Source organism: Ochotona curzoniae, unplaced genomic scaffold, assembly GCF_017591425.1.
Source record: "Ochotona curzoniae isolate NIBS_2020 unplaced genomic scaffold, NIBS_Ocur_1.0 contig_2404, whole genome shotgun sequence".
Taxonomy (NCBI): domain Eukaryota; kingdom Metazoa; phylum Chordata; class Mammalia; order Lagomorpha; family Ochotonidae; genus Ochotona; species Ochotona curzoniae.
This window is the reverse complement of record NW_024465451.1, coordinates 6,596,584-6,609,239: the sequence shown is the minus strand read 5'-3', so window position 1 is coordinate 6,609,239 and position 12,656 is coordinate 6,596,584. Positions and strand designations below refer to the sequence as shown.

General features: G+C 51.8%; 1 long non-coding RNA gene across 1 annotated transcript; it reads left to right on the top strand.

The window, feature by feature from the left end:
• Positions 1-9,455: 9,455 nt before the first annotated feature.
• LOC121152249 lies at positions 9,456-10,597 on the top strand. The gene is made up of 3 exons (XR_005883250.1): positions 9,456-9,836; positions 10,360-10,365; positions 10,498-10,597. It is a non-coding gene; the product is annotated as an uncharacterized LOC121152249 (long non-coding RNA).
• The last annotated feature ends 2,059 nt before the right edge of the window (positions 10,598-12,656 follow it).

Below are 12,656 nucleotides of genomic sequence, written 5' to 3'. Positions count from 1 at the left end.
CCACAGATACAATGTGCACCTGGACGGCCAGCTAGCGGAAGGTTGAGTAGGCTTGTTAGACGGTAATGGAGTAGAAGATAAGGCGGTTAGCTGCTGAGATGGTATGGAAGGTAGCAGGGGGTCCCTAAGTGGAAAATCAACCAGCTGAATCCAGGGCAGGGGAGAGAGGTCCTCTCAAGGTTCTAGAAAAATCGCCCAGCAGGGAATTCAGAACCTCCTAGTGTTCTTTTGTTTTTTGTTTTTTGATTTTTGTTTTGTTTTCTCCCTGTTCCTTTTCCTGCCCCTGACCAGCCAAACCCTGGCTCCCAGGGGAGGGTTCCTGCGCCATCATTAGCCGCCACTGGCCCTGGAGGAGGATCCAGCCCCCTCAGAAGGGCACTGAGCAGCCCCAGGCAGTTCGGCCACTGCTCTTGGTGGAATGTGTGGCACCCTGATGGCACCTGCTGGCTGGGATGCCGCTGCAGTGTCGAGGACAGGGAACCTGGAGCCTCTGAGTGGCTCGCCTCATCCTGCCCAGGAGAAAGGTCATGTGCTCCGATATGAGTAATTAATTTTCTCCGAGCCGCGTTGAAAAGGTTAACCTGATTTATGGCACGCAATTGAGTGTAGAATGGGTTGTGTATCTTGTAAAAGGCCCATTCCGGCGTCTTAGTCTACAGATTCACTGGCGGCTGGGCATCGGCTGAGAACTGGCCCCAGCTTTCTTGCCTTTGTGCAGAGTCTGAGTGAAAAAGCCCCAAGATTGCCCTGCCCCCACTTGGCCAGGATGCAGCTTCATGTTCCTGGCACAATCCCCAGCCTCCAGCAGCCCCAGCCTTTGTCTTCATACCACTCCAGAGCCCAGAAGAAAAACCCCATCCTGGGCGTGACTTACAAGTTCAAGGCCAGGCTCCACCACAGACTCCCTAACCTTGGTGATGAACAACACAGCTTTCCCGTCTCTAAAACAGGGTGAAGACCTTCCTTGCCTTCTCCTCCTCCTCCCTCGCCTTCTCCTCCTCCTCCCTCATCACTTTCTCGCTGTAAGAGCTTAGGAAGTTACCCATTTTCTCTGAGTCTTGTTTTTCTCAGGTGTAGAATGGCACAAGCACCCACACCACAAGGTGGCTATGAGGAGTAATAGACCAGTACCTGGGTCATGGCAGAAAGTACCTAAGGATTTAAGTATGTTCATGAAATCTGGATGTCCTCGGTATCTGCCAGCACCACCCTCCGAGGCATGGCTGCTAGCTGAGGACAACATCAGTGGTCCTAGATTCCAAGAAGTATTGGACTACGTTGGAGCAGGTGGAAGCAGGGATGTTGTGGCCAGGAGTTCGCTCTTCCTTACCCAGGATGTAAGGTCCCCAGGGACCTGCCAGAAGTCGACCTGCCAAACGCACAGATGCTAGTCTAGCACCACCTAGTGGAAAGATTGAAATCAGCATGCGGGTTCTCCTGAGCTCTTCATAGGGAAGGCAGAACAGTGAAAGAGCTTGGACTCCAGTCACTGGCTGGCCCTGGAGGATATGGCGGTGTCGTAGTTCACAGAGGTTTGGTGGTGCACGGGTCTGCATGTGTATGTCACACATGTACATGTCTATGTGATCACCAATTATGTGGGTTAATAAGTGTAAAGAACTTCCACCAGTGCCAGCACACGGAAAGCATTCAATAGCCATGGTATGAGCACATGTGCATGTACCTGTGACTGTATGTTCAGGTAAGTGTGGTTATGGTTCACTGGCCTCCATCTGTGCCTAGGGAGGTGTGTGTGTGCATGTGCATGTATGTACGTCTGGGCCATTGCAGTGATTCCAAGGTATGGGACACAGAGGAGGATGGGGCACACAAAAAGGGCATGGTACAGACTTCGTATGTCCGCATGCGTGTGTCTGTGTGCACATGGTGGCCGTGGATATGAGTGTACCAGCCGAGGGCGAGCTCCTGTGCCTTCATCCATTGCTCTGCAACAAATCACAGCAAACTAAGGAGGTGTGAACAGCATTGATTCTTACCGTCCAATCCCCAAGGGTTGGAAATCCAGACCCAGCCCTGCTGGTGCTCTGCTCAGGGCCTCCCAGGCTGTAATGAAGGGGCCTCCTAAGCTGAGCGCCAATGTGAGACCTAGCGTCCTCTTCCAAACTCTGGTTGCAGACAGAATGTTTCTGCGTGACCATAGGACACATGGCAGCTTTTTCAAAAGTCCCTCTGACCTATGAGTTCATCTGATTAGGTCAGGCCCACCAAGAGAAGGTTCCTTTAGAGGAACTCAAAACCAACAAATTAGGGAACCTCAATCAACTCAAAATCCCCTTCACCTTTGCCGTAAAGCATAACCTAGTCTCAGGTGTGACATCCCTCGTGGTCACAAGCCCCACCCGCACCACAGGCTGTGGCTCCTGAAGACCACATTAGAACCCAGCCTCCACATGGCACGGGAGCAGGCTGCCTGTGCCTTTCTGACCACTTCCTCCCAATGAAATGGCAGATTCCTAAAAGAAACTCTGAGAGACCCCTGAAGGCCAGGACTTCCCCATCCCAATAAGGACTTCTCAACCTCAGACTCCGCGCTCTCAGGTGAAGCACTTCCCAAGTGGAAGTCTGGGACTCCATCCCATGATCCCTGCCATGGCTAGTCTGTCTCCCAGGGGGGCTGAATTCACATTGCACCTGCTCACACATCCGTGTTTGCACACACCCACTTGCACCTGTCCGGACACAGCTCCAGTTCCTGCTACATGGAAGAACAGCACCCCCAACGCATACCCGGCAATTACAGAGGCCCTGCTGTTGCAAGGAGATCAGAAAGCAGAGACACTTCTATCCCGTACTACCTAAATCGGGATCCATGACCTTGCCATCAGGAAATAGGCTGACTCATGGCCTCACGCCAGCATCATCCAAAGAGAATGTGAGCCCAGGAGATGCGGGAACCAATGGGAACTGTGGTTGAGTACTGTCTCTGGCCACATCATTTTGTGAGTCCCTGCCCGCTCCAGCCCCCTCTTGGGATTTTGCATGACAAATCAAGACAGCAAAGGTTCTGAGAAAGCCAGCAAAACAGACATCCACTCCAGGCCAGCAGTGGATGGAGAAGGTGGCTTTCCTGCAAGCAAGACTGTACATCCAAATGGATCACAGTGCTTGGAAGGCACCTACCCTGGAGGGGGAGACACCTACCACGGATGGGGAGGCCAGGAGATGGATGTCCCAGCTCGGCAGAGGACAGACAGGTAAAGGGAGAGACACAGCCAACTAGCTTGATGTGCGCAGAGCCCAAATGTGGGGGTGGAGCTGCAAGCCAATGCAGGGGTGCAGGCAGGGGGAGGAGGGGTCAGGAACGCAGGCACACATCTGTGCATTTCCCTGTGATCTTGCATTTCATATTTACTTCTGTTGATGAGATTTCGTCATGCTCAATTACAATTCATAGACTCGTGTTTCCAGATTTTATGCATCAAAATACTCTGATTTACAGTCACCCTGTACCGAACACCACCCCCCGCCCCAGGGAGGCTAACACTGAGCATGAGCGCTGAGGCTTGGCCTAGGGTCACCAGGGGGTCTCGTCTCTGGGTATGGAGCCCTACAGACAGCTGCAGGAGGCAGTCATTGAGAGAAGGCTCCCAGGGTCTGTGCTGGGGTGGGACAGGACACCAAACACCCATGTCTAGGCCACTCACAGGCAGAGGAACAATGGGGCATGCTCCCAGAAACCCTTGACAGGGCCAAATGGCCCTGTGCCTCTCATCCCCCTCCTTTTCTGTTCATCCTTCCACCTCCTCCCCAGTAAGGAGCCCTCCACAGCAGGACATTGGTCGGCAGGGCAGGGCACAGGGCCCTGAGCTCCCAGTCAACACACAGCAAGGCCTCCTCCCCACTCGCTCACTGCCAACGATAGGCGTCTGCAAGAACAACCCCTTTATGGCACAGACCAGCCCAGCTCCCTCAGCGCTGCCTCTTTGCCCAAGCCCTTTAGTCCTGCAATGCTCCCCTCTGTGTGTGTGTGTGTCTGTTTGCATCCACATGTACATGTGCACACTGAATCTGTGCCTCCCCTTGTGTGTACACATTTCTGCTTGTCCAGTTGCATGTCCTGCTGTGCTGCCTCTGGCTCACAGATCACACATGCGATATCTTCCTGTGACTTTGATTCCAGGTCATTGCGCACCTGTGTCCATGTGTCCATGTGTATACCTCAGCACATGGCTGTACATGTGTCCTATGTGTCCATGTATGTATTCTTGTGTCCATGTCTGTGTGTCTCTGTGTGTTCTCCTGTGTCTGTGTTTTTCTGTCTCTGTATGTCTTTGTGTATGTGTTTCCTCCTGTGTCTATGCTTGTGTATGTCTTTGTGTATGCATGTCTCTGTGTCTGTGTTGTGTGTGTGCCTTCGTGTCTATGTTTGATGTCTGTGTGTGTGTGTGTGAGGGAGAGAGAGAGAAAGAGAGAGAGGGAGAGAGATGGATTTCGTGTTGCCTCTGGCCCCTTCTTCTCTGCACCTGCTTCCATCTCTGTTCCTGTCTCTGGCCCTCTGTGTTTCTCTCCTCCCCTTGATTTTTGGTCAGAAAACTCTGGGTCTTTCCCACTGCAGTCTCCCTCTCTTGCGTGTCCAGCACCTGAGCTACCCAAGCAGTCTCAGAAGCAGCCAACCCCGACACCCCATCTGTACTTTGACCCTTCGCTCTCACTCCTCACTCCTTCATTTCTCCACTGAGAGCGGAATCTGCAGTACCAGGGTTTGCTTCTAGATTGTCCTCATGAAAACAAGTGTTGAAATTTGTTTCTCAATGTGTTGGTAACAAGAGGTGATGGGACCTCCAGGAAGAGCCTGGGGCAGGGACATGGCGACTTGTTGCACTACTGGCTTAGGGCTCTTGATCCCAGAGTAGGTCTCATGGGAGCTACCTGGGTCTCACGAGACTGCATTACAGACAGAAGGGGTTGTAAGGTTCAATCATCCCTGTGTTTTATTTCTACCTTGCATGCATGCACACATGCTTCTATCCCATGATGATACTATCCAGAACATACCAAGTAACATACACACAGGCATACCCAGGGACCCACAATTCAGCAGGCACCAAGCCTCAGCCATGCAGATGCCAGCACCAGGTTCTTAGACCTCCAGCACAGCAAGTTAAAGGAAACTCTATAAGTCACCAGCTGTGCAGGCAGGATCATAGCACCGCAACATGGGCTAGGATGTGTGGGGAGTGATTTTTCCCATTGCCAGGATAAAGAAAATGAAACACCTTCTTTGAGGGTCACTGAGACTCCCAGAGGTAACCTCCAATCAAGAGGCCATGCGTGTCACAGGTCCAGCCCACACTGAGAGGAGGGGGCCATGTAGGGTTGGTAAGTACCTTGCATGCTCAGTCTACACAGCAGCCTCTGAGGTTGGCGACATGGCCCCCATTTTGCAGCAAAGGAGTCTGGGTCTTATAAATCTTTTGTGGATGTTGTCTAAAGTCACATGGGCAGCAAGAGACAAGTCTAGGAGCTGAACCCTGCTCTGGTGGCCTCCATAGCCTGAGCCCCACCCCATCACAGAACCATCCTAGAGCCAGGAACCCCAAAGTCCAGGTCAAGGCCAAGCTAGCACTGGATAGGAGAAACTCCCCTTGCCTGGGTATAATGTGGAGCTCCAGGCCTGCCCTGAGACACCCAGTTCTGAGTCTTTCTGAACAACAAAATTCAGTTAGGTACCCAGGCCACTGGTACTGATCTAACCTTGACACCAAACTTCTTTGAAGAAGCGAAGGGTGCAAAAGCCCAGAGCATGAGGGTGGCCCCCCAAGAGGCAGCAGCACATGCTCGGGCTGGCCTCTTGACCACAAGCTGTAAGGAAGAGCCTAGCTGCCCTCCGGGAACAAGATGGTGAGTCTGGCCCTGGGCTCCTGCCTCTCTATAGCCTGGGATCTTCCAGCCATGTAGCTTCTCCTCAAGGACAGGGCAACAACGTTTTGCAAGTCACCTCCATGGGATGCCAGTTTTGTACCTTGCCACACACTTGAGCTTGCTTAATCTCCTCCACAACCTCTCAAGACAGCTATTACGTTTGCAGTCCATGCAGAAGACAATGAAATCTGAGGATAAGGAATTGGCCCAAGGTCACAGAGCTAAGATTCGGTATTAGCTTGGTTACCAAGCCAGTGGTTCATTCTGCTTTTCCTCATTTTCTCATCTCCCTCTGGGGCTCTAGGCCAAGTTTGGGGGCTCCGGCACCTTCCAACTTATCCAGGGGATCCCTCCCCACATCCACCCTCACATGCACTTTGAGAGGGGTACTCTTGGATTTGTTTCCAGGGTTGGGGGAGGGGAGTGTGAGTTTTCTCAAGTGCAGATGGCCTCAACTCAAACAGAAGTCCCTCCCTCCATCGTGGCTCTCTGTCCATGGTGCTTACCTCCATTCCTTTCAGTTCTAAAGCCCAACCACAGCACAGTCCTGACCTGTGGAAAGGAGGCAGGTTAGGCTTCCACCTGCCTGCAGTGGGCCTCTGGGTTCCCAGACTGACCCCTCTCTAACTCCTTGGCTCTTGATCCCAGACAAGCTGGTCTGCTTGAGAGCTGTCTGCCTGAGATCCAAGCTTGGCCTGCACAGATTTGCACCTCCCAAGCATGCTCACAATCTAGTGACAACAACCAGCTCAGCTGGTTCAAACTGGCTCCACATCAGCCACCACCTGCCAGCCTTATCTCTTGGTCCCCTCCTTTAGCTCCTCAGTGCCACCCTGGAGCCAGTGTCCTTGCTCTACTTCTGATCACCTTACCTGAAGTTGTCAGCAACCTTCCTTACATAACCCATCGCCTCTCACAACGCCACTGCTGCTGTAAGCTTTGCCCCAGATCATCCACACCACCTCCCCAAATTCCACCAGAACCATCACCATCAACAGCCCTTCCTTCATGTCACCTCCAATGGCAGCAAAACTCCCAGCCCCACAATTCACCTCCAACATACCACTGTTGCCATACCCAGCACTGCCCATCACTACCATGCCTACCATCTTCATCACATGACTACTTTCCAAAACACCAAATTAAATGCCCAGACAGCATAATGGGACAGTGAATAAGGTCAGAAAGGCAGAGGGGCCAAGCTCAGCCTCTTCATGGGCTGGTGCTAATTTGTCACACACTCAGAATGACTCAATCTGTCCTGTGCTGCCTTTCACTGTCCCCATCATCCCACAATCCCCTGAGGCTCCTCTTGGTCCTCAAATTAATGCCATTCCTGTTGTTTCTGATGCCACGGTCACCCTCTGCCTCTTTCCGAGGGGCAGCAGATCCAAAGCCAACCTCTCTGTTTCCTTGCTTCTCCCCTATCTGAGTTGGAGGCATGAATCCCAAACAGAGTGAGGCCATGCCTGGACCAGCTGCCCCAACCCCAGATAGCACTACCAGTATCCTCTAAGGTGCAGCTGTAACTGCCCCCTCCACCCTGGGAAGTATAATCTGGCATTGATGACCAGCTCCATCATCACCCCGCCAGCACTGGCAGGAATTTCAAGGCTGATTTTCAAACGAGAAATCTATGGAGCTTCCAGGAGGGTAGGAGATCCTTTCCCGAAATAGGGAGTGAGAAGGGGTGATACAGAAAGCTCCCCTCACCTGAATGGGCCTCTGAGTCTAGAATCTCAGCCATGACAAGGGAGCATCCACCTGCCAGCTGGCTATCTGGGAAGCTCACCTTGAGGCTTCAAGGAGAGACGGTAGCATAACCTCTTCATCTTTTCCCACCTTCCCAAGAACAAGCATCCTGAGTACTAGATGCAGAGGATGTCCTGCCCAGGGATCCAGCGAAGCCAGGCTCCTTGCCTTCTGGCACATCCGCCCTTACAGGGGAGCAGACCCCAGGGAACAAGAGCAGCCACAGGGAAGAGCTCTCCTCCATGGGACCATGGGACCATGGGACCATGGGAGAAAGGTGGAAGTTAATGCTGAACCCAGGAGAGCTCAGAGGCGAAATCCTGCTGGGGGAAAAAAAAAAACCCTGCAAGCATCTCATCAACCTTCCCATTTCAAATGTATTTATTTATAAGCCTGTGAGTTTGATCCAAGCACACACACACACACACACACACACACACACACACACACACACACACACTTATTCTTTTCTGTAATTCTTATTTATGCAGTATTTTTAGTTATTTAAAAGGCAGAGACAGAGCAGTCTTCTATCTACTGATTCACTTCCCCAAATGCTAGAATCAGTTGGGGCTAAGCCAGGCCAAGGGCAGGTGCCCAGAACTTGATCTGGGTTCCCTCCCCCGCCACACACACACACACACACACACACACACACACATGCTCCTCACCCCCATGGATGTCAGGGACCCAAGTACTTGAGCCACCACCTGCTGCCACCCTGAATAAGTCTTGGGAATAAGCTGTAATCAGGAACAAAGCCAGGACCCAAAGCCAGGCACCTCTGCTATGAGATGCCAGTGGCCCATGTGATATGTGACCTGCTATAGCAAACGCTCAACCACACAGACAGTTACTCTCAGGAATAGTCCCCTCCCTCTCATGCACACACTCACAAACTCAGAGGCAGAGAGCAGACACATAAGAAGGCCTCCCCCAAGTGCCTAGTCTCTCTCTCTCTCTCTTTCTCTCACACACATACACACACACACAATCCTGACCCAAAGACAGGCTCGTGCAGCTTCCAACAGGTTGTCACACTTCCAGCAGCCACAAGAACAGAGAGATGTCCCCTCCTCCCACATGTCCCCCTTGAGAAAACACGAAAGGGAAGCCACTCCACCCCCTCTCTCCCCGCTAGCCAAGGGGTTTTCATTTAGAAGTTGCTCGAGCCAAGGCTTTCCGATTACAGTCTAGACTATATGGGTTTCTGAAAGATAAGGCTGAGAAATTGATTTCAATTACCCAAGTGGAGAAGCTGCACTTCCCAGTCTCTGGAGCGAAACTTTAACCCTGGAGATCCAGGAGCTGTGGAAGAGGGGTCCTGCATGGTGGGCAGATGTGACCTGTGCACAAACACACACATGCACACACAGTCACCTACCCAGCTTGGAGTACAGGCCCAGCTCCCAGCCTCAGCTCTGTGTGATTTGGGATGCCTGCCTGGCCCCACTCATTCTCAGCTTTTCTGCTTGGGCCCTATTTCTGCTCCCCAAAGCTTGTGAGATGCCAGCCATACTGCTAGCTAACCACCCATCCCTATGGAGACTCTCAGTTCCCCCCGTGGGACCCAAACAAATGCCACAGCACCCAGTCTCTGCCTCTGGGCCTGAGGGAAGCTTCCCACACACACACAGGACCTGCTCACAGAGCATCTTCAGCGGCCACAACAAGCAGCTCTAAAATCTCATGCAAAGTCCTTTGGGGGTGGCTTAGTATTTTATGCTGCCATAATAATTACCATAAATTAGTGGCTTTTCAAACAATACCCACTGATGAGGTTATAAAATAGATGTTCATAAACCACCCAGGCTGTGGTTTGGCTGGGTCCTCTACTTCAGGTATCCCAAGGTCAAGATGAAGGTGTCCATCAGCAAGGCTGTTAAGGAACAGGCCCTAGGAACAGGCCTGTTCAAATTCCTTTAGGTTCTTGCCTGGCTTTAAGACTACCCCCCTTTTCCTGCTGGCTGTGGGTCAGGAGACATTGTCAGCTGCTGGACGCCACCCATAGCTCTAGGTTCCCCACCTATCCCACCTGAGAGCCACAGCAGTGTGTGAAGACCTCACTCTTTAAGTCTCTCTTGCTGCTTTTAAGGATTTGTGTGAATGCATCAAGTCTACTCAAATATTACAGGATGCACTCCCTATGAAGGTCATCTGGTTAGTAATCCTAATTATATCTGTGAAGTCCCCTCTGCCAGGTGATGAAGCACATTACATAGCATGACTGGGTTAAAGGTTACCAGCGACAAGGGTCACTGGGGCCAAAATTCTCCTCCCCCTTGTGGGTCCAGTAGCTCTCCTGTTCTCCAGTGGTGATACAGAGATCTGAGCTCTTCTAGTGTGCAAGGCTGCCATCCTGAGTTGCTGCTTCCATTGGTACCACAGAAAGGATAGGAAGGGAAGGAGGTTAAGCCTCCAGGTGTGATGCCAGCATCTCATAGGAGTACCAGTTCCAGTTCTGTCTGTTCCACTTCTGATCCAGCTCCCTACTGATGTGCCGAAGGGCAGAATAAGATGGTTTGAGTCCTTGGACTCGGCACTCACATGGGAGACCCAGGTAGAGAAAGGAAACAGAACTTGGATAGATCCTTGAACATGACTGGGCATGTTTCATTGCCCAGAACCAGTGATGTAGTCCCGCAGGGGAGACTGGGAGACAGACAATGGCATCAATGGGCCTGAGCTCTGAGGGCTCAGAAGGTGGAATGTTGGCAGACAGAGGATGGTGTACCATCTGAGCTCTCTACCAGGAGAAGGCTGGACCATGGGATCCTCTCCAAGGGCCAGCCTTGTGCTGCCATGGGACATTGCCCTGTTGACTCTGGTCACTTCTCTTCCCTTTCTCCCTGTTCCTTCCAGGATGACCATGACCTCTGTTCTCTTTATCCTTCCTGCCACCTCCACCTCACCCCCAGCAAGAACTGATGACAAAAATATAGTCCACAACCAGAGAGGAAAACCAGTACTCTTTGGGAGAGGGGTAGGGAGGGAGAGTACCTGATCCTCTTCCATTCTGGCCTGCTCTAGTTCTTCTGGTTTGTGACCATATCAAGGAGACAAGCACAAGGTCCACTATAGCTATAATCCCCAACCTAAAGAGCCAGGGGAGCTCTCCAACTGTCACCCACCCCAGATAAGTGCAACCCACAGAACTCTGCAAATAAGGTAAACCAAGTCATGGATCATAACAGCCAATGATTGGCAACATCAGGGGGTACAGTTGGAGGCCAACAGGGCCATGATTTGAGTTAGAAACTTGAAGCCAGATGAAGGCACATCCATACAAAACCATTTGGGGAGGGCTGGTTAGATGACTTCAGAATGGAACGCCCAGCTCCAAGCTTCCTGGGCAGCTGTGCTGGGGAAAAGCAATGCAGAACTCCAATCAGGAGGAGAAGACACAGGTGGTGGTTAGACTTGCAAATGGGAACTAAATCAATCAGAAGAAAAGTTGTTCAAGTAACCGGGAGAAACTTATAGAGAGCACCCAGGCCAAAAAAAATGTTCTTTTTGTTGTCTAAACTGAATTGTTTTTACAAGCCCTGTCTCTTGCACAGAAGGGGTTCCAAGGCTAACCAGGAGTGGGTGCTGTGTGAAACCCTATGTGACCACCACAGCCAGACACAAAGATTAGGAATGGCCCTCTGGGCCACAGAAGCAGTCTGTACATCGAGGGATAATGCTAGCTTGGACCCTTACCTGTGGAAGAAGAATGCCATGCATGATATGCAAGTTACTTGGTTTAAGATGTAGCCCAGGCAATTGGAATAGAGGGAAGTAGAGAAGATTTGAAAACCAAACATGCCTTTCCCAACCTGCCATTGTTGTGGTCCCTGGGGTTTGGTCCTGCTGGATCCATTGGCTGTGACCACATCTTAATTCTCTCTGAAAATTGGAAAAAAGGGAGCTCATATCCATCAGCTCCTGATCCTGCCCCCAGGTGAAGAACTTCCCCAGATAATGAGTACAAACAGTAACATGTGGTAAAAGCAGGTGCTGGGTAGAGATCCTGGTTTGTAGCCTTTGTTGATTTTCATGGTGAATTTCCAGCTGGCAGCAGTTCAGTGTCCAAGTCTCCCACATGGGTGGCAGGGACCCAAGTTCCTGAGCCATCACCTGCTGCCTCCCAGGATATGCGTTAACGAGGAGCTGGACTCGAGGATGGAGCTGGGACTGCCATTCTGGGTTACAGGTATTCCAAGCAGCACCCTAACAATTGCACGGGACATCCACCCTACAGACACATGCCTTACCATGTGCTCTTCCCAGGGCAAAACAGAGGAAAGACCAAATCCAGCCCTTCCATCTCAGAGACACACAGAACAGGGCTCTTCCTAAAGCATTTTCAGGCACGAGGGGAAGCAGAGCCAAGAAAACTCTCCCTGAACATAACTGGGCATGTTTCATCGCTACACTTGAAAGGTGAGAACTCAGGCCCAAACGGCCACTTCTCAATAGAGTTGCTGCTGCTGTCCACCCCTATCACTGCCCATGGCAGGAAGGGGAAGGAGGGCAGTAAAGAAAGGGTGTTCCCAGGTGAGGCAGCCACAGCATTAGAACCCTGCAGGGCCTGTCTCTGCTTCGACCCATCTTCCTCTGCTTCCCACAGGAGGCTGCAGCCTGAGAAGAACCCCCCTAAACAGCCAGAGCCTCAGTGGGCACTGCTGCCTTCTGAGGGGAGACCTGAGGAGCGAGGGAGGGCATGGTGTTCCCTCTGCTTCTCTGTGCCTTAATTAAGTGCTTGCCTTTCCCTCCTTCCTCTCCTCACAGGCCCAGCGAGATAAGGCATTGATCCCCTCCCCAAGGAGGAGGGAGCTGGCAGGCCGCCTGCAGCTCTGTCTGCCTGGGTTGAGATGGATGGATTATTAGCAAGCCGTTAATTGTGTGGTTTGTAACTTGGGAAAGTTCAAAGACAGAAGTCTGAACTGGAGACTGCCTGGAAGCCATTCTGCCAGGCCCGGACCAGCCCAGCATTTCCCAGGGAAGAGACTGTTTCCCCGAGAAGGAGCAAGGTCAGC